Raw genomic sequence first — 20,000 nt, forward strand, 5'->3', positions numbered from 1 at the left:
ACAGCTCTTTTTTTGTTATAATCAACTGACTCATTTGTTCATTCTCAGTTATGCTGCTTCCTGTTCGATTTCCATCTACACAGTCCTCATTCATTCCATCCTGCAAATGCTCTTCAGCTTTTCTCCTCTCTTTATTAGAACTTACTAAATATTTTGAAATTCATACTGGTTTCCACCAACAAATGTCTGTCTATTTTTGACCAAATGACATTTATTTTTTTCTTTAAATGTTTATTATACCTATAGCCTTTGCATGCTTTTTCCAAATGGAAAAGCATCCTCTTTATTTAAGCTGTATTTTAATTATTTAGTTATCTTAACCATTTTTTTCTTAATTTGTTTCTATTCTTTTTACACGCATCAGTAGCTATACTGAATTAACTAAACTTGCTGGCATTTACCTGCTCAGCATTTAGGTTCATTAGTCTGATTAGTTTTGTTTCCATGCCTTAACTGTTATATTCCATCCGTGGTAGAATGCACTATTAAGATGTCCCTTGAAAACATTCCCCAGGATTCACGAATCCTCCGTGTAAGACTAGAGTAGTCTTACACAGAAACACCAGTGTAAGAGTAAGACGGCAGCGTGCCATGCATATTAATGAGGGCGCGCTGCCTCAACTCAAAGGCTAACACGGAGCATGCACGAGTGCAGGGGGCGTGTCAGACTGCCGAGCAGTCCAAAAATCCACGCCCCTGCAAGTCTCACAATTGGGAAATATCAACTGACATGAGCGAGTCCGCTCAAATGTATACATACCCAACACCACACTCCCCCACATTCTAAACCCCAATACAATTATAAAATGTAAAACTTTTATTTTTTATTATTCCCGATATAGCTGCCCATATTTGCACGTGTTTGCGTGGGTTTGCCCATTGCTTAGCTACAGTTAGCAGTCAAGAAATCAAAGAGGATAATAAGAAACATATATGCAAATTAAGCAAAATAGCAATAGCGTAGTGGTAGAACCTTTGCACAAAGAGGAGGCATTCCCAGTTTGAGTCCCACCTCTCCCCTTTTTATTTTCTGTTGGAAATCTGTATATGAAAAGAATACCTGACATTTATCATTGAAATTGTAGTAAAAAGCACTGAAATGGCCTATGTAGTAGTGAACGAATTTAATATACAAAGAAGAAAGTGAAATGGTTATGCATACTGATGACTGCATAAGTAATGTATCTTAAGCAATGTGAAGCACTGCTAAGCAAAGTTTACAAGTATTAAGTACATTTCAGTATAATTGCTCATAGCTTAGCACTGCTTTAACTAGCGCAATAGCTTTGCACGGACCTGTGCACTGCGCTAACCAGCGCACATAGAGCAACGTAGCGCAACATCGGGCTACATAGAGCAATGTAGAGCAACATTGGGCAATGTAGAGCAATGTAGAGCAACGTAGAGTAACGTCACGTAATGTAGAGCAACGTAGAGCAACATAGCGCAACGTTGGGCAAAGTTGAGCAAAGTCGGTAAAACATAGTCACACCTCCGAGCCAGTCTTGCCATTAGTGAAATAAAAAGCAATGACAGGCCTCGAACCTGGGATACTGTGCATCATAATACCAGAACTGAACCACTGAACCATGACAGCTTTTCATAAGTATGCACTTTCAACACACACATACATATCAATGGAAGTTTACCCATTGCTAAGCAGGTGTACCTTCATCTGTGTTTTTTCAAAACTGGCTAATCACAAATAAGTGCGGGAAATGATGCATATTTAAGCTCCATAGGTGGGAATACTTGCCATAACTGGTTGTAGCTCCCATCTGCAGGCAGCAATGGCTGGTGCTGGAGAGGGCTCTCATTTTCGAGCGCAACATTGGGGCATTGAGGAGTCAAAAGTAATGGTTTTGCTCCTTGTCCATAATCATGAGGATAGACTCCTGCGGGGCCAGTACCAGGGCACCCAATACAAAGCAGAAGCCTGGGACTGTCTAGCTCATGAACTCACCAGTGCCACAGATTTCCATCGGACTGGTGAGCAGGTCAGACACCACCATGCAGACCTGATGAGCTGCAAGGCGGACCAACTGGACCAGTGGATCCAGGAGGCCCGTGAGATGGAAAATGCCCCACTACTGAGTAAGTAGCCTTGGAATTAAGTATGTAAGAATTGCTATTGTAGTGTATACTATGGATAGGTATGTCTCAATATCACTTCATTTACTTCACAGCTGCAGGTGTCCGTGCTGCGAATCAGCATGCCTATGCAGATAGGCTGCTAAGACTGCGCCACCAGGCAGGTTAGTAATTATTCTGCTTGTACTGTTATGTAAAATAAATGAGAGAGCCTGAAAAAAGTGTTTTAACACAATAAATAAAGGTATAATAATTCTGTAATAATTATACTGCATGTACTGTTATATAAAATTAATGAGAGAGCCTCTAGAAAAGTGTTTTAAGTCTTTAATAAAGGTATAATTCCTGGAGTGTGTCTGTGTCATTTTCTTTGATATGTTGTTGTACTCTTGCATTATAGAAATAGTACTGTTGTATTAAGCGCTGTTAACACACAGTTGGGTAGGCCCATATAAAGTGGATGAAGGGAGTGCCAGTAGCTTTTAAGCATATTCACAGTCCTCAACTGTTGGTTCATGCCCAGCATGTACAGGTTAATCTGGAACATGAGTAGCTTGGTATTGTGTTCCCCAGAAATGTCATTGTTCTGGCAGAAATGTAGGGAGCTGTTAACATATAACTGATAATTTCACCTAAACATATCTAGATAAGTATAGGAAAGTAGAGCTGTCAGTGTACCATCTCAGCAGTAGTGTGTCTGAGCAACTCACAAAATATGTAGCAGTAACATCTGCATCCCGGACAGTTTGTATATCAGATACAGCCCATGTATATAAAGATCTAGCAAAACCCATCTCACGGTTTAAGGACAATTGGGTAGTGTAATAATACATGTAGGGGACATATAACTGCAGTTAATAGGAATGCAGTGTAAACTAGAAGGATATATAAGTTGTTAATGGAGCTATCATTTTTCACTCTACTGTATGTGCATAAAAAATGCAATCCCACACTTCAATGGGTATGTCTAATCTCAAAACATTTGTTGGGACATATGTCCTATTGGTTTATAAATATCTGCATTTATTTTGATGCATGTGCCCTATTCAAATACCACAATATTGGTGGCCTGTTGCCATCAATTAAACCTGCATGCTGTTGTAATGTCCACTGTTGTTCCATATATGCATGTGTCATGCTTGCTGTTCAACTGTTGGAACTCTGGTGTGTTGGGTTAATGGGAATACTTCTGCATGCTGTTATAACTAATTGGGAATGCTGTTGACTGTTACTAACCCATATTTTCATTAAATCCTCCTAAACATAGAACGTATGGGAAGGCCAGTCCCAGCGGACCCACCTGTCCCACCTCAGCTGGCGATGGCACCTGGCACCAGCAGGTCCGGTGTCCAGCCTGGGACATCCTCCTCCATTGGCCCTGTGTCACCTTTGGGTGGAAGCACTGCAGGGGATGGGGCTCATTCCCCCCGTGCAAGCGTGGGCAGAGGAGGGCCACCTATCACCCTCTGAACGGTCCAGGCTGTGGTGCATTGGGAGTTCGAGCGTTCTGTCGCTGATCCTCTATGCCAGCTTGAGGCATGAGTGGCGCAACTCACGGGTGAGCCTGCCCCTCCTATGCAGCCCCTAGCACAGCCACCCTCTGTGCTGTGAAGGTGCATTTGTGACTGCCCATGGGTGGGGATCTCAGTTCCACTGTTGCCATCTGTGGGCTCATGGGCTTGCGATTTACAAACATCCTTCCTCGTCAATGGTGTTCACCCACCACATGTCATATTCCGCCCCTGTATGCGTCTTGTTTGTCCTGTCTGTTTACCTCCCCAACCTACCTCCCCAAATATACCTACATCCCCTACCCCACATTCCATTCTCACTTGGAAAAAGAAATAAAAAGGGCAATCTGCTCCAAAAAAAAATTTACGCCCCATACATAGCTGCCCATTTTGCACACGTCTGCTGGACATATAAAATGTAATTCAATTGGGAGTACAACATACTTTGTTGTCCTCACCCCTCTCCCAGGGGTGGAAGGTTTCATATTTCCCCCCAAAAGTATTGCATATGTACAGCTGTTGCTGTAAAAGAAATGGGCAGCTATGGTCCTTCCCTACACCCGTCCTGCACATCCCGAGCTGTTTTCCCTATTGTCTTTCCCTCTTTGTGCCCCTTTTTCACCACTGTCCTATCTCCCCATTTTCTTTTCTTTCAAAGAAAAGAGCGCAAATGTTAGTGGGAGTAAGCACTGTTAAGCCGTAGTTAGCAGGTTTGCACGAGTGTGCGCTTGTGTGCGCTTAGCTAAGCATTGCTAAGCTTCGCGCAAAAAGCGCATACCCGCTTACAACTACTTAAAAGTGCCTTAGTCACCCTGCATGTGAGGGCCCTTGTTCTGCTCAGCAGCAAAATAAAACACCACTGTCAGTGTCAAACCCCGGACCTTGGATACACTAGTCTGCATGAAGTACCACTAAGCCACAGTAGATATACAGCAGGTTGTTGCTGAAATAGATATATCATGCATCAGAATGAGTGAATGTAAAGGAAAAATAGGAATGCCATAACACAAAACCTGTTCTGTGGAACCTTAGCAGCAGTTGTTGTGGAATTGCATTACATGACTGTGGTAAGAGAACCAGCCATTCTCGCAGTAAATGATGTTACAGCAGTGCTTTACAACCCCCACACAGTATCATAGCAGGACAAACACTGGCATATCTGACTAGGGCAGAGGACATACATCCCAACTGTGACTACATATCAGGGATGTCCCTGATTTTGAAACATATGTTAGCTGTGTCCATCTGAATCCCCTGAAAAGTATTGACATTAGGCAGAAAGGTGGGGTATTACACCTAATGAATAATGACAATATGTAGGAGTTAGACACCACTTGGGTGGTATAGTAATTCATATGCACTGGTTCTCCCGAAGTCTCCACTTATCGTCCCTAATATTTATAAGGTGTACCTCACTTTTACCTACCTTTACCTCACTATGTTCAAATATGTACCTGAGTGTTTCAGAGGCTTGGCTGAGGCAGAAACACACAGGCATATCAGCTTTTCTGCTGTTACACACTGTGCAAATATCTTTGGAAGAAGTTCCACAAGCATACCCTTATGTAGGAGTACAACACTGAAATACCAAAGGATGTAGCTATGTAGTGGTAGCAAATGACTGTAACAATGACATTATACCAGTGCTGGAAAGACCTGTGCATTGCACAGACAGAGAATAACAGCCTAACATCTGGCTACCATCTGGATAGGTCCACAGTTGTGAGCTATGCAGACAGACTACTTGCCTTGCTAAACTAACAGGTACACAGCAACCATTAAAGTCCAGCAAGAATACAATCACACAATAATGCGTAATGCCCTCTGTATGTCTGCATCCCCACCCAAATGTACAATATACCTGTGTGTTCAGGTTCTACCAAGGTTGTAGGCAGGCATACTCAGTACTGGATTTGTCCAGTTTTCTTGAGCATCCTGTACTAATGTCAACAATAAAAAAGCAAAAACTGTGCAGAAGTGAGTACATTAATATTCACAGTATAGCAGTTCACAAACAGTTCATGTGCCAAATGAATACATCTCAATAACTACTTTTGTATGGCAGTTAATTGTATAAGTAGAAAATAAACTACATACTCCCATGTATCTTGTGTTAGCATTTGTAGGGGTGAGTACAATTCTACACTGACAACTGTGTACTGGAAGTGGCAACATTCAGGTCTGAGTACAACATTTAAATCACTGGCTACAACCCTAGCTTCAGATATAAGAACTATACCAACCTTCTGACTTACACAATGGTGTCCACAGCAAACAAGCATGGGCCACACTTTGGAAAGCTGAAATGGCTATACCTACCTGACATAGCAATTTATAGCATTGGGTTGCTATGACAGTGAGTACTGCAATTACCACACAGCAGGCTGCATGCAATTACCAAATGGTGGCCACCAATTGGTGCAGAGGCCATCACATGCACATGTGCAGATACCTATAAAAGCAGGCTGTACTTGCTGCCCACACATGCAATCATCCCATTGCAGATACTGAGAGAGAGAGAGAGAGAGACAGAGACAGAGACAGAGAGAGAGAGAGACCCACCCACCCACACCAGCCAAAAAAAAAAAAAGGCAAAGGCACACCGAACTGAAAACTATGAACACATACACATGAAAGGTATGTAACAGATATGTATTTACTGGCATGTAGTAGATGTATTTGAAGACTACTCTACATACTTTGAAACATCAATATGTGGCAGCAGTACGTATCTATGCACAGATGCCCTGCATAACTACTGCCATGGAGAAATCAGTGTGTAGCTGTGTGTAGTGGGACATAACTGTGATATATGTAGCTCAGCATTAAATGTCAAACATCTGATCCATGTTATCTGTGTTCTGTACAGTAGTGTGGACAATGGCTGTTTGGGGGAGTAGCGCATACAGCTATATAAACATGGATGTAACAGAGTAACACATGCATGATAGTCATATCAACGTGTAGCTTAGCATTGGCAACTGCTGTACCAGGCTAGTATGCTAATCTAGCATTTGCAGCTATGTATACACCCTCTAATATTACTGTGTGCTCACACGTGACACCTGTTCATGTTGCAGCAAGGCCCAACATGTCAGCCGTGAGGTCCAGGGACTTACAACAGTGTGGACTTTGTGTGTGTATGGCACACACATACGGAGAGATATATCTGTGTCAGATATATTAGCATCTGTACATGTGCATAGAACAAGGGACATACTGCAACTGTTTCTGATGGGAGGTCATATATATGTTGGTGAAGGTTGTTATGTGCATATTTGTATGTAGGTAGTAGTGTGTGGCAAACAAGACAGCATACAGTGCTGTTATATGACATGTGGTAGTTAAACGCTGTGGGTGTGATTTGTTAGGTTTGCAGTGTTGCAGCCAGTGAGGCCTGCTAAAGCCACATGGGCTGAGAACACCTTCAATGCGTTTCGTACAAGACTGTGCAATATCATTACATAACTGTATACCTCACATACTTCGCATAATTGATATTCCCACCAGGGAAGGTGGACTGTATATGTGCCTATATGTATATCTATATGTACACCAATGGATGTTTATATGTATGTGTATATATATATATATATATATATATATATATATATATATATATATATATATATAGAGAGAGAGAGAGAGAGAGAGAGAGTCATATTTACTGTGACTGCTGCCTGGTGACAAAGCCATGGCCTCAAGCTCAATGTCGGAAATGCATTGGCATCCCTTTTGCTAAAAACTCTGTACCCATGAACTACCACATAGGTGGTAGTCGACTTAACACCGAAAGTGTGATAAGAGACCATGGGACACAGGTGGACAGTAGTATTCCCCTTCATAATCACAGTGCCAAACTAGTCATGTAATCTGTCTACATGGCACACCTTATCACAAAAGCTGTGTCATCCAGGGAAAAAGAGGTCAGTATTCCCCTCTACTCATCACTCATAAAACCCATTATAGAGTACAATGCCCCTTCTGGTATGTACCTCACAAGATATCTACAGCAACTGGAAAGGCCACAGACATACCTCACAAAGAGTATTACTGTCCTCAAACAGATGCCCTATGCAGACCGTATCACAAAACCACAACTAGACTGTGTCGCATACCGCCAACTCAGAGGTGACCTCTGCCTAACATACAAAGCTATGTCAAACCCAGAGCTGTTGGACATGCTCCACGTAAACAGATCATAATCCCTACGAGCTACACGCTCTAGGGACCTAAACCTTGTCACCTCAATAAACAGAACATGCTGGAGGGATAGATTCCTATCTCAGAGACATCCCATACTCTGGACCAAACTGCCTATCAATAGCAAACAAAGCTCCTCAGTAGCACTCATTATGAATAGTCTTGATGATTGGATGGGAGATAGGAAAGACACCCCGGGAATCACCTCTGTGGCTCTGCTTGACAGGGGCACATGAAATTAAATTACTTGGGTGTCAAAGGCCAGGGTACCGTCTGGCTAGGCTTCTATAGGCCCTAGGGCCAATAGTCTATTACCTACCTATGAACCAATACACACCCACATGTACTTGTTGCAATAATTGCTATGTGTAGTTGACTGAGTGTGATGGTGAATATGTTGGTGAATGTGTCACAGTTGTGTATATGTGGGATAGCTTAGTGGGAAACTGTTTCTGTCATGGTATTATGTGTCCTAGCTCTGATCCCAGCAAAAGATCTGTATGCTATTGCTAGCCAGAAAAAGCAGTATGTCATATGGTCTGACGTAGTCCCTTGGTGTTAACTGGAGTGTGCCATTGGAGGATAAAGCAGTACATGTATGCTCATTGATTGGTACTGCTGGTGAATCCAAATCCTGTATGAACTGTAGTACTACGTGAAGCTGTAGGCCTAAACAGCACAGTATGGTGCATGTCCACATTGCTTGGTAACACTGTCTTGTGTGTTCCCTGTAGTCCTCACAGATTACATACCTCAGGCATAAGGGTTTGTAAGTACTGACACACAGTACTGTATGGTACACATGTAAAGCTCATCTGGGTTGCCATACCTCTGTGTCCTGTATGTATGTCTGATGTGTGTGTGGGTAAGCCTGTAACATGCCCTTGGTCATATGTGTGTTGCAGGATATAAGTGCGTATCTAGCAACATGTATAGTCTAGTACAGCAGTATGCCACCTATATTCATGAATGTGAACATATTTTAGGCAGGGATTTTCCATCAACAACTAGTGTGGTATACTGGTAATACTGTAAATGGACTTTACAATCATTGCAATGGATTACATATTTCTTTATGCATTAGCGTGATATATACCTCCTGTGGCCAGGTGGTGCATTGTGTTGCATACAGTGTGCCATGTACTGTTGCTTAGTCTTACATAGTGGCTTCTCTTTGTTGCTGTGCAGAAAATGTTTTAATATATAGAGCGTGTCAGGCACTGTCAGGCAGTTGTGGGTTGAGCACTGATATGTGGTATTGAAAGTGTGTATTCTAGGACAGACAATAGTTTGTTATTTATGGCAGTTCAGTGATATCTGTACTGTACAATGTTAAGTGTGCCACATGACTTGCTCACACATATTGTTTCATTGTCTTCCAGGGTCATGGCCCACCATCGCAATCCTACCTATAGTCGTGCAGAGGATGAAATCCTAACCACCAGTGTCATCCAGAACTACACCCTGCTATTCTCAAGAACCAGCCAGGACCAGCATGAGCGGACTGCACTGTGGCAAGATGTTGTCCATAGGATAAATGACATAGGCATGCATAACTGGACATATGAGCAGGTACGCCATTACTGCAGTGATTTATTTAGACATGTCCGGCAGCGTGCGTCTGACGTCTGTAGTTAACAGCTTGCCACAGGTGGTGGGGTTACCACCTATCCCCCCTCACCAGAGTGGAGGAGCTGCTCCTGAGCCTGGGTGCTCCCGGCCAGCAACAACAACAGCACACATGTATCATCATGGAGGCTGGAGCCCCCCAGCAAGTTAACATGGAGCTTGCAGGTAACATGGCATATCTGTAGACTACTGTGACCTCTATTGTTAGATCATGCAAATGTGAGGTGTGTACTGTGTAGTTAGAAGATGTGTAGCCTGGTGTTGTGCAATACTTATAATTTGGAACATGATGTGTAGGCATGTGACTGTCAACCGTTGTGCCACTGTAAGATTGCAAACCCACAGTAGCAATGCCACAGTTGTTGCCACTCACAAACTGTTTAATATCCTTGTAGGTCCCTTTGGTGTGATAGCAAGGCAGCAGACCCATGCTGGTGAGTGTTTTCTACATTTAATATTGCAAATAAAATGTGCATGTCATAGGTGAGGTGTAGGCCATGTACACATGTAACACACCTACACATAATGCATGCTTGCTGTGAGACTATGCACATCTCAATAACGTGAGTGGCTGCCTCAAACACATGCAATACACAGGGCATCCCAAACAATTGTGGCTACACTATAGTGGACATTGGATAGGCAGTCGATACACATGCACACAACATACACAACTTTGTCATATGCAGTACATGTTAATATGCTACACATGGCATATTCAGACACATGCCGTAAGGTCACACTCCAGTATCCCAATTGTCATCCACACAGCGCACATAATATACCTGAGGGGTAGAGGCCTATCATGGGGCAGTGTGACACTCTTCAACACACAACACATTTCATGTTAGGCAATGCTCCCTATTGGGCACCTTACAAACCCATGTAACAACTGGCTGTGAAGTGGTGAATGTAGCATTGGTACTGCGGTTCAGGTACAGCATGATAGGTGCTGGTCTGGCACACATTAGTAGCCTTGAGTGACCACATGATGCTGCATGATGATGGCTCATGGTACTACATGCCATCCAGTTACAGTAACCACAGTACTACACAAAGCATTCATTGCTATACACCTCAATGTTGTGTGCATGCAAACATATGCACCTATACAAAATATGCATAGCAATCACCATTTGCACAACGTGACACATATTTGTCTTGTAATGCTATTGAGTGTATAGGTCACATGTCACACATTGGGTATGTGTGATGTTTAATGTTGCAGTTGTGTTGTAGCATGCCATGTCATGGCTGGCACTGGTATGTCCACAGTATGTTCTACACTCACCATAACTACTGTACAATGGCTATGTTTAGCAATGGTATTCCATCAGGTATACACACACCACTCATCCTGTGTGTATACATAGCTTGCATGAGCGAAACCTGTGTCCACAATTATCTGCTAAAGACACAGATGCTCTAATCAGTAACGGATAACTATGTGACACACAGATAAATATCCAGCCATGGTATGTATACCTGTGAGTGATGGTGCACAGCACATTGGAGAGCTGTAATACTTGCACAGCAATGTTGTGTCCATGTACACATTGCATTCCAGGGTGAGGCCAGTCACTGAACAACAACACACATGCATCAAAGCCATGTATACTGTTATTAGCAAGGACTGTCTACACTCTCACTGCATGCTGTTAAGCAACACACGCCCTGCATGTTGACACGTGTGATATGACTGTTTGTCTTGTGATACTGTACCCCACCATCAACCGCTATTGAGTATGTTCTGAATTGCTGGTGAAGTGTGTGTGTGTGTGTGTGTGTGTGTGTGTGTGTGTCTCTGCTTTAGTGAGTAGTGTATTTGTGTGCATGTGTGCATGTGTGCATGTGTGCATGTGTGCATTTGTGCGTGTTTGCATGTGTGCATGCGTGCATGTGTGCATTTGTTCATGTGTGCATGTGTACTGACATCATGTGCAGGTCGTAAAGTGTGTTCCTTTCTTCCTGTCACAGGTGCTGAGGTTGGGCTGGTTCACTGCAGCAGGGAACCTGATGTCACTGCCACAAAAAGTGATAATGAGGATAGATGTGTTGAGGCACAGGCATGTTTGGCATGGTCTGTCGTTGGGCCATCAATTGACAGTACACAGCTGTCCACCCCATCCATGCACACAGTCATACTGCCAATACATCCATCATCACCAATGCCATTAGCTGAGGGACAGTGTACAGTCAGCAATGGCCAGGACAGTGTGGTACCTATGGCACATGCATCCGGACACAGCAGCCATACCCAGAGATCTGGAAAGGTACCACATAGGCAGATGTCCAAGGGTTCTCGTCGGAGCACTGCTGGTCATCATGACCCTGGCAGACATGCCACAGGTCTTACAACCTCACGCATGCTCCAAGCTGTCATGGAGGCACAGGCATATATGGAACAGTACACCAGATAGGGACTAAGGGTCATGCTCTGCCTGTGCAGGCCTTGGCAATGGTGGAGGGCTGTTTGACCCTGCCCCATGCTGTTCCTGCTGCAGCTGTTTTCGCAGGATCATATTGTGTAGCATGGCACATACCATGACAATTTGGGTACATGTAGTTGGTGAGTACTGTAAGGCTCCACCAGATGTGCCCAGGCACAGGAACCATGACTTCAGCATCCCAATCACATGCTGAATAATGTTTCTTGTTTCTGTGTGTGCCTCATTATGGTGTTCTTGTTCGGGTGTGTGTGCATTTCTGATGGGTATCATCAGCCATGGCTCCAGTGCGTATCCAGCATCCCCCACTAGGTGACTCTCATGGATGTCCCCATTGGCAAATCTCTGGTACAGCTGCGTCAGATGCCAGATGTGGGAATCGTGATAGCTTCCAGGGCAGCCAGCACACATATTCATTATTATGCCCTGGGCATCACACACGACCTGGTAGTTGATGGAGGGGAAGCCCTTGCGGTTGATGTAGACACTACCCCGCTCACAGGGTGGTGCTTTGATGTGTATGTGTGTGCAGTCTATTGCACCCACCACCTCAGGATATTGGTGGAAAAGAAGCATATTGCTGGCCAATGCCTCACTGGAATTGGGGAAATATACATGCTCATCGACATGTGCTGACATGGCATCCAGGAACTGGTGCAGTACCCTGGATGCTGATGCCTGTGAAACCCCATCATATCACCAGTTGGTCTCTGGAAGGTACCTGTAGCTAGTATTCATAGGCCAACACATACCTTGGTATCCACTGGGATGGGTTTCCCTCTGTTGGTTCTGTGTGTGAGGTTGGCCGGCACAGCTCAACAATTTGCTGCACAAGGTCTCTGTCCACTCTATAGCGCTCCACTATCTCCAGCTCATGTAGCACCTGGTAGGTTACCCTAGGTCTGTACACTCCTCTCCGTCTCCTCACTGCGGGTTGCTCAGCAGCATTCACAACATCACCACCCTCAGCACCTTGCACATCTTGGTTTATGATAGCAATAGCAGCCCCTAACATTTCGTCAGCCTTAAGCTTTTTAAGTTTTCACTCTTTGTATACTGCAGTGTTGCAGAGTTCTTGTGAAAACACAGGTCAGACTGCTGTTTGCAGAGTTTAAAGTGCTGGGCTGGGCTGGGCTAGTCGACTGCCTGTGTAACTGGCTGATTCTGATATATTTCACCTGGCGGCTCTGCTATTTTCTCCTTGGTTAACTTCCTACTACTTCTTTTCCTTCCCTTTTCCCTTTCTGTTTCCACAAGGGGCAGCGGCGTGCAAACAAGCACACATGCACATGCGTCCACACCCCCCCCCCCACACACACACACACACACATGCACACACATGCATACACAAGCCACACGTGCGCACATGGTGTAAGCACGTTTGCAAGAAATTTCAGATATATCCACGGTGTACACCTTTGGTTTCTTGTTTTCAGCTAGTACCACTGTGAACACTCCTCTTACAATCCTGAGCAACTCAGGGCAAACACAAGCCACTGTGCTCCAGTCACCTTACAGTCTTTCAGACATACCCCCCCATGATGTCACCTATCTTCTACTCTACTACTACCTACTCCTACACGTACACTCTAGGGACATGGCTCACATGCCAGGGAAAATTGGGATTCACTATCCTTATCCTCATTTGCATAGGATTGCCTACTAATGCTTGGTTACATCTCTCACACTGAGCTTCCCCCCTTAGCAACCACTGCTCAGTGGCCATGTTGTTTTCAGTCTGCCATTCACCTGCATGGCAGAACAAGCTTTTTAGTGAAAATGCACATCTGTGGCTATTTTTCACTTTTTTTCATTTTATTTAAAGCGCAGCATGTTTGCGCGCTGCTGTGCTACGCTTAAACATCAGCGATCGGGGAAAAAAAATTGGATTTTAAGGATTTACAACATTTGCAAATGCCAATGGTCTTATATTTGGCCATTGGCATGCTTCCTCAACTAGATGCATCCTTTATTTGGAGCTGTCATAGCTCCGTTTAGCTATTTGCAGAATGGTACTCTGTTACCAACGGAGTACATTTCTGCAGATAACACTACTCTTACACGAACAGGTTAGTGTTTCCTGGATTGCAAATTTACCTCATTTGCATAGCTTTCAGCAGCAAATGAGGTAATTTGCATACCATAACATTGTCCGTGCAAGACTAGCTTTAGAAGCTCTCATGCACGCCCCTGCCGGCTATTGCTGAATCGCTCAGCAGACATATTGCCTGTCTGCCGTCTTACACTACTCTTACACTCCATGAAAGCCTTCGTAAATCTGGCCCATTATCTTTTATATTTATAATGTATCCATATTTCTTTCATGTATCACCGAACTACAAAACCGTTAGCATCAGAAATGTCAAAAAGTAATGACAGAAACAAGTGGGGAGAAACATGAGCTGATATATACAAATTGAATGGTCAGACAAACTTAAAAATTGGATAAACCTGACACACACTTACAAAACACACTGATAATGATTTCCTATTGAAAATAGTGATTGAAATCATCAAACAATCCTCTGGCTTATCCTACTTATTTCATTATAAAATTTTAAATGACAATAACAAGCCCTCTCCCCATCCTTACTAACGCATGCTAACTCTAACCCTAAACCTATACCTATCCCTAATCCAAACCCTATATTTTACCTTAGAAAACCTCTTTTCATAACACTAACACTATTCAGACAATATATGTTTGAACTTGATGGTAGGGTTTTTAATTAGCAGATTGCAATAGAATACTGTTTGTCTCATTTCATGATCCATTTTTTTCTTTTTTTCAACTTTGTTGATTGTTCAGTATGTTGATTTACAAAATGTTGGCATTGATCACTGCATTTCAATGCTTGTACATTTAGAAAACTCAGTAGACCCACGTGTGTCTCACACACATGTACACACACACACAGTAGTTTAGTCTGATGAAGATTACATCTGTCACGAGATTAAAATGCTGTGTTATTTCGTTAAACACCCAGTTTATCCAATATGGGGGTTGTTGAAATTGGTATACGTAATAAGGGGGGTAATTCCCCTATATCATGGATATAGGGAGGGCTTGCCCCTACCGCAAATGTTTTTTTTTTTTTTTTTGGTGGGGGGGGACTGCTGTTCCATTTGTTTCACTGAGATGAAACTTCAACTGTTTTCCTTCATCAGCCTGAAGCTTCAGTAAAATTAGTCTTGGTGAAGTTCAGGGAAAGACCGTACATTAATCCAAACATTTTTGACTAATATTAAATATTAAAGTATTTTACTTCCGCGGTGGTGCAGCGGTAGCATTGTTGCCTCACAGCAAGAGGTTCTTACATTCGATTCTCAGCTGGAGTGCGGGGAGTGCCTTCTGTGCAGAGTCTGCATGTCCTCCCCATGGTTGGGTGGGCATTTGAAAGACATGCGTAAATGGGCGTGCCTTCATTGAAGGTTGAACGTCAAGCTGGCACCTCGGTGTTTGTGAAAATCTACTGCCAATCATTAGCGGACCGGAGTTCCGCTGTGGCGACCCCTGACCAGGAAAAGCCAAAAGACAACAACAACATTAAATATTAAAGTATTTTACTTTAATCACAGGAGTGAGAAGTGACAGAAGAATGTTGATGTAACCAGATCTTAGTCATCTGCAAAAGCTTCAAAATACAGCCTTGTATAACCAGTGAAAAAGTTGCCACCCACTGCCACCACAGAACATGCTACCTGACATTGTATTAATATGTTAAAAAAGCAAAATCAATAAATCTCAGATTGAAAACAGACAGAAATTTGCTTTTTTATTTCTTGGGAGTACATACATTTACATCTGGAAGGAGTAAGTAAGATAATAGTTGTTTTGGATACTTTTATGGATATCTTGCAAGAATGTGATGAGAGCTTTAAAAATAAGTTACTAGTAATGAAACTGAAGGCAATTATCTCTTATCCAACATCCTTATCCTCTTATCCTACAATGAGAACATAAGGACACCAACATTCTCTTATTCCACTTTACACAAGTCAGTCTCCTGCATAAGTTCAAAAAATACTGAAAACACTTTGTTACATGAGGAACTTGTTAGAGATGGATTACAGTTCTGCTCCAATAAACACTATGTACTATAAGGTACTGGCATCTTTCTGACATTTCCAGGGGTTCAGAAATGTCACATCTGTAATCCTGGCCAAGTCAAAACTATTTACTGCATTTATTGATTGGCCCTGAGGCCCACTAATAGTGCATGCAAGTGGGAGTAATGAGTAGCTGTTCACCATGACCACAGTAGGAGCCCATGGGAAGACAATGCTGGACCAGCTCATAGCTGCAATAATGCATGAGCAGAGGTATTAATCACTGAGAGAGCAGGAGACCCAGGTGTGCTGGGTGCTTCTGGTGGTGGGTGTGGAGCTGCTACTGCTACCTGTGGGGGGATTACAGGCATTGCCAGTGAGCTGGAGAAAAGTCATGGTACTCGTATTACAATAACAGAAAAAGTGAAAAACAAAATATTAAACAAAATATATGACCGTAGGAAAGAGTACAGCAAGAATGGTGGGGTAGAGAAATACAAATACTTCTCCATATCTTAAAACGGATACAGTTAAATGTTTTATTTCATGATTGATTGATTTACTTATTTATTTATTTCAGTCTAACTGAGTAGTAAGTTGGTTTAAAGTCCTTTTTTTTCAGATACAACCTAGGCTAATAGGCAAAAGTTGTGCTGATGTATTACATATACCGCCATCTTAATAAATTTACAGAGGATACAGAAGGTAAAAGAAGATTCATTTTTAAGAATAATATCATTATACTAAAATAACAATGTATTAATGGCTATCAAAGTGTCAATATCGAGAAGTATGCATTATCTGTTGGCATTGTATCAAATATTACCATGTGGTAGCAGCAAAATGGTTAACATAGGTTCAAATGTTCATAGGTAGGTACTAGGCTATTGACCCGAGGGCCAAAGCAAGCCTAGTGTGAGATAAAAGCCTTAACATCCTAGCCACTTTTCCACCTAAACAACAGGATGTGTACACACACACACACACACTAATAACATCTCACAGTCATACTTACAACAGGATGCATGCACAGACACAGTAATAACATCGAACAGTCATACTTACAACAAGATACATGCACAGAAACACTAATAACATCATACAGTCATACAAGATGCATGCACAGAAACACTAATAACATTGAACAGTCATATTTACAAAAGTATGCATGCACAGACACACTAATAACATCGAACAGTCATACTTACAACAGGATGCACGCACAGACTAATAACATCGAACAGTCATACTTACAAGATGCGTGCACAGACACACTAATAACATTGAACAGTCATACAACAAAATGCGTGCACAGTCACGCTGATAGCATTGAATGGTCATACTTACAATAGGATGCATGCACAGACACAATAATAACATCAAACATTCATACTTACAACAGGATGCATGCACAGACACATTAATAACTTCGAACAGTTATACTTACAACAGGATGCATGCACAGACACACTAATAACATGGCACAGTCATACTTTTGAGCTATGGCAGTAATAGAAGAGACATTGGTGTATGAAAGTTATAAATGTTTTGAATGAATCCCTACTACTATTAAAAGCAAAACATTGTGAAGCACATATATTTGAAACCATGTTGACTCACACTTGCACACTTCTCTGTGAAAAGCATGCACTTCTTCACCCTTTTCCTCCATCAGAAATGATAGCTGTACCCTACTCTTTGCACATTTTTATTTGGGTGGCATATGTGTGTTGCATAACATGGCCAGCCTATGCATAGGTATGCATAGCCTGGTGTTGGTTTTGCATGCATCCTTTTTACTGTAGTGTATCTGTTTAACTTTTGTTTATATGTTATGAAGCTATTTGCATTTCCCTGTCTCCTTGCTAGTGTCACAGCATACTGTGCCCATCTCCATCTGGTATGATCATCTCCTGCTGCAGGTTCTTCACCTGACTGATCCTCTGTTGTTTGTTGTGCTTGGAACTGCTGGACCTGCAAGACTACACCTGAGCATTTTTGCACATGTGGTAAATTCATACTGTAGGGCACCATCAGATAAATCCAGACAGTGGAAGCATGTCTTCAGCAGTCCACACACATACTCAGTAATGTTTCTGGTTTATGATACTGCACAGCTGTACCCAGGGTCTATTTGGTTGTGTGGATTTGTTATAAGTGTCATCAGCCAGGGTTCCAGGTCATATTTAGCATCAGAAATAAGTTGCCTCTGTTGGAAATCATTCTTTGCAAACCTTTGGTAGACGTCACATGTGTGCCATATATGGTATTCATGAAAACTGCCTCATTGGCCTGCAGCTGCTTTGCAGATTACACCCTATGCATTATGGACCATCTGGCAGTTGATGGAATGATACCCTTTGTGGCTCACATGCTTCCTTCCCAGGTCATCAGGTGGGGCCTTTATTTCAATCTAGGTAGAGTTTATGGCTTCTAGTATATCTCAATAAAATGGACTATAATATAGAAATTCTGCATGATGTCAGATGTCTCCTCTTGGGTATATGGGATCCACATATGCTCGCTCACATCCTGAAGCATGGCATTCAGAAGCTGATGCAGTATTCTCAAGGCAGAGGCCTGAGATATCCCCCTCCTTCCCCAGTATGTTGAAGAATGGTCCCTGTAGCTTATCTCTTTCTCTCCAGTACAGCTCTTTTGAGTGTGTACTTTTAACTTCCAGTAGGTATAGCTTGAGCCTTTAAAAAATGAAGTTATCACCTTACAGTTCAAACAAATATTCATATCTCTGGGACAATTGTTATTAGAAAACTGTAAATGGCAAACTATTCAGGATAAATTAATCTTTACATTAAATGGATTCTGTACTTTATACTGGATTTTACAAGCCAAAATAAAGGCAGTGAATATTAATTTTATAATGCTGTATAAACAGCTTATGATATCTCAGTAACCATTCAAGCAAGACACATACTGCCAGAAGTATTTTCTTCATACAGCTGTGAACTTTCATATGAGGCTATGCAGTTCTGTCTGTGTTACCTGGATGTTGAGATATTTAGAGAAATATGAAAATGATTGCAATGCAAATAAAAAGTATACACATAATATTCAATATCTCTTTATCTGCATTAGACAGAGGTCAAATATCAACAGAATTATGTCTGTCATCATGTATGCTTTAAGATAAAATCTTCTGATACCTTGTATATAGCATGGTTTGGGAACAACTAATGCAAATATGAACAAGTGATTTTTAATGCCTAGAGGTGTCAGTAGGAGGTAACTGCAGAAACATCTGGAGGCACACTTGGCTGTAATGAGATGTATGTATGTAAAGCACAAATACTTTGATATTCACTGGGGTAGGAATTTCATGACTCCCACTGGATTGCAAATGACACCAACACATTTACACAGTTTGCTGGATGGTGTCTCTGCCAACACAGTACTGGTCCACAATGTTGGAGGCCATGAAATGTATAATGTTGGCGGATGACCATGTGCCTCCAGAGACTAAACTGCACAACACCAAGCTCAACAGCCACAATGGCATCCTGCTGTGGATACACATTTTTTATGGCTCTTACAATGCCTGACATAATTCTGCAATTTGATCCATATGGCTGAGTTCAAATTTACTGTGGGTGCAGATCAATTGCACGACATTTAAACATTTCTGAATCGCTCTGCAATCTTGTAATGCCTTATTGTCATACAGGGCCCTTTATTATACAGTAGCATATGGCACTACTGACCATATTACTTGGGCTAGCCACATCATGCAACTTAGTTTTCTGTATCACACACTCCCAGTGCATGGCCTAGTTTCATAAAAATTCACTTAGCATGATGAGGTAAACCTTTCTGAATCCAGTCCATTGTTTTGTCACACTTAGTGCACCAAAAGCTGTTCTATTAGCATAATTAGTACAGTGTTCCTTTCACTGAGTGTGAGTCTCATCATAGAGTGAGGTGAAGAAGTTTTGGTTTTATTCAACTATTGCGCAGCCTGAAAGTTAGTCAAATTAGAGATGTGGTGGTATGGGAGGGGGTAAATTGTATTTGGTTTTGGATACATGTTGCTTTGGTTTATTGTGTTGCTGGA

At 42.3% G+C, this 20,000-nt stretch overlaps 1 protein-coding gene across 2 annotated transcripts in view; it reads right to left on the minus strand.

Moving 5' to 3' along the window:
* ANKRD55 (ankyrin repeat domain 55) overlaps positions 1 to 20,000 on the minus strand; it is a 1,456,090-nt gene that overhangs the window by 738,363 nt on the left and 697,727 nt on the right. The gene's annotated exons all lie outside the window — the stretch shown is intronic.

Source organism: Protopterus annectens, chromosome 2.part2 (assembly GCF_019279795.1).
Source record: "Protopterus annectens isolate FY-2018-M chromosome 2.part2, PAN1.0, whole genome shotgun sequence".
NCBI lineage: Eukaryota > Metazoa > Chordata > Ceratodontiformes > Protopteridae > Protopterus > Protopterus annectens.